Source organism: Ursus maritimus, unplaced genomic scaffold, assembly GCF_017311325.1.
Source record: "Ursus maritimus isolate PB19 unplaced genomic scaffold, ASM1731132v1 scaffold_14, whole genome shotgun sequence".
Classification (NCBI taxonomy): domain Eukaryota; kingdom Metazoa; phylum Chordata; class Mammalia; order Carnivora; family Ursidae; genus Ursus; species Ursus maritimus.
This window is the reverse complement of record NW_024423786.1, coordinates 17,413,490-17,416,090: the sequence shown is the minus strand read 5'-3', so window position 1 is coordinate 17,416,090 and position 2,601 is coordinate 17,413,490. Positions and strand designations below refer to the sequence as shown.

The 2,601-nt window shown below is 41.6% G+C and overlaps 1 pseudogene; it reads left to right on the top strand.

Moving 5' to 3' along the window:
• The first annotated feature begins 781 nt into the window (after positions 1-781).
• On the top strand, positions 782-1,994 carry LOC103674262 (annotated as a pseudogene).
• The last annotated feature ends 607 nt before the right edge of the window (positions 1,995-2,601 follow it).

The following is a 2,601-nucleotide window of genomic DNA, read 5'->3' as shown; positions in this document are numbered from 1 at the left end:
TCCCAGAAGGATTTTTCGAGGAAATTTATGAACTGTTCTAAAATTAAAATGGAATTACTAGGGGATTTTTACAATGAACAAAATGGAAAAAAATATACATTCCTTCTTTTAAGAACCATTATAAAGCTACATTAGTTAAGACTAGTATTGGTATAAGGAATAACAAATATATCAGTAGAACCAAATACAGAGTCTAGCTTTAGATATAGGTACAGATGTAAATTATCTAGAGAGTCAACTTATTTTCAGCCAATGTGCTAAATTAAATCCATTCAGAAGAAATGTAGTCTTTCTAAACATATAGTGCTGGATCAATTTGATATGTCACTTCATACACCGAAGTTAAATTACTTCAAGATGTATCAAAGGCTTAAATATAAAATCTACTTCCCTAAATCTTCTAGAGGAAAACATAAGAAATTGTCTTTGTCACCTCAAGTAGGCAAAGATTTATTGAACAAAACAAAAAAGCACCAGTCATTATAAAAATTGATAATTTGCACTTCATCAATATTAAAAAGAAAACTTCTATCAAAAGAAATCATTGAGAAAATAAATAAGCGAGCCACAGACTAAACAAAATATTTATAAAATACGTAAATCTGACAAAGGGCTTTTATCTAGAATATAGAATGTATTCCACAAATTAATCTTATAAAGACAAATAACCCAATAAAAAGGGCAAAACTTTTTTGAAAAGATACTTTGCCAAAGGAGATATAAGAATGGCCAGTAATGCTGTTGTTTAAGATCTCAGCCTCACCGCTGCTGTATTGCCAAGATGTTGGTTTCTAACAAGCTGCCTATTGACAAACTGGACATGAAGGGGAAGCAGGTCATCATGAGAGTGGACTTCAACAGTCCTATGAGAACAACCAGATAACACAACCAGAGAATCAAGGCTGCCATCCCAAGCATCAGATCTGCTTGGACAATGGAGCCAAGTCAGTTGTTCTTATAAGCCATCTGGGCTGGTCTGATGGTGTCCCTATGGCTGACAAGATCTCTTTGGAGCAGTTGCTGTAGAACTCAAATCTCTGCTGAGCAAGGATGTTCATTCTTGAAGAACTGTGTGGGCTTGGAAGTGGAGAAAACTTGTGCTGACCCAGCTGCTGGGTCCATCATCCTGCTGGAGAACATTTGCTTTCATGAGAGGAAGAAGGGAAGGAAAAAGATACTTCTGAGAAGAGGGTTAAATCTGAGCCAGCCAAAATAGAAGCCTTCCAAGCTTCACTTTCCAAGCTAGAGGATGTCTATGGCAGTGATGCTTTGGGCACAACTCACCAAGCCCACAGCTCCATGGTGGGAATCAGTCAGCTGGAGATTTCTTGATGAAGGAGCTGAACTACTTTGCCAAGGCCTTGGAGAGCTCAAAGCAACCCTTCCTGGCCATCCTGGGCAGAGCTAAATTTGCAGACGAGATCCAGCTGATCAATAATATGCTGGACAAAGTCCATGAGATGATTTTTGGTGGTGGAGTGGCTTTTACTTTCCTTAAGCTGCTCAACAACATGGAGATTGGCACTTCTCTGCTTGATGAAGACAGAGCCAAGATCGTCAAAGAAGAATGGTGTGAAGATTATCTTACCTGTTGATTTTGTCACTGCTGACAAGTTTGATGAGAATGCCAAGACTGGCCAAGCTGCTGTGCCCTCTGGTATACCTGCAAGCTCTGTGGGCTTGCACTGTGGTCCTGAGAGGAGCAAGAGGTACCTAAGACAGTTGCTTGGACTAAGCAGATTATGTGGAATGGACCTGTGGATGTATTTGGTCAGGAAGCTTTTGCCCAAGGAACCAAAGCCCTTATTGATGAGGTGGTGAAAGCCACTTCCAGGGGCTGCATCACCATCATAGGTGGTGGAGACACTGTCACTTGCTGTGCCAAATGGAACACAGAGGAAAATGTCAGCATTGTGAGCCCTGGGAACGATTCCAGTTTAGAGCTCCTGAAAAGTAAAGTACTCCCTGGGGTGGATGCTCTCGGCAGTGTTTAGTATTTTTCTGCCTTTTGGTGCCTGTGCATAGCCCCTAAGTCAACTTAGCACTTACTGCATCTCCACATGGCATTAGCTGAAATCTTCCCCCATATCAGGATTCAGCTAGTGGCCAAGAGACGCAACGCCAAGAGCACTTCAACAGTTGCACGGCATCACAGCTCATCTCTACTGCACCCTGGATTTGGCTACATCCTTCAAGATCCCATTTGACGTTTTTAGTAACTAAACCATTGTGCATTCTAGAATGCATATATTTATATTTTGCTTGTTAAAATAAAATGAGCGGAGGGGCGCCTGGGTGACTCAGTCGTTAAGCGTCTGCCTTCGGCCCAGGGTGTGATCCCAGGGTCCTGGGATTGAGCCCCGCATCGGGCTCCCTGCTCTGCTGGGAGCCTGCTTCTTCCTTTACTACTCCCCCTGTTTGTGTTCCCTCTCTAGCTGGCTGGCTCTTTCTCTGTCAAATAAATAAATAGAATCTTAAGGGGGAAAAAAAAGAAAATAAGCTGTGTTAGCTTCCCTTTTTGAAGTACCTTATTCTGATTAGTTTTGTCATTGTTTCATTACTCAGCATGGAAATAAGATGAAATCCCAATTGTAGGGAGGG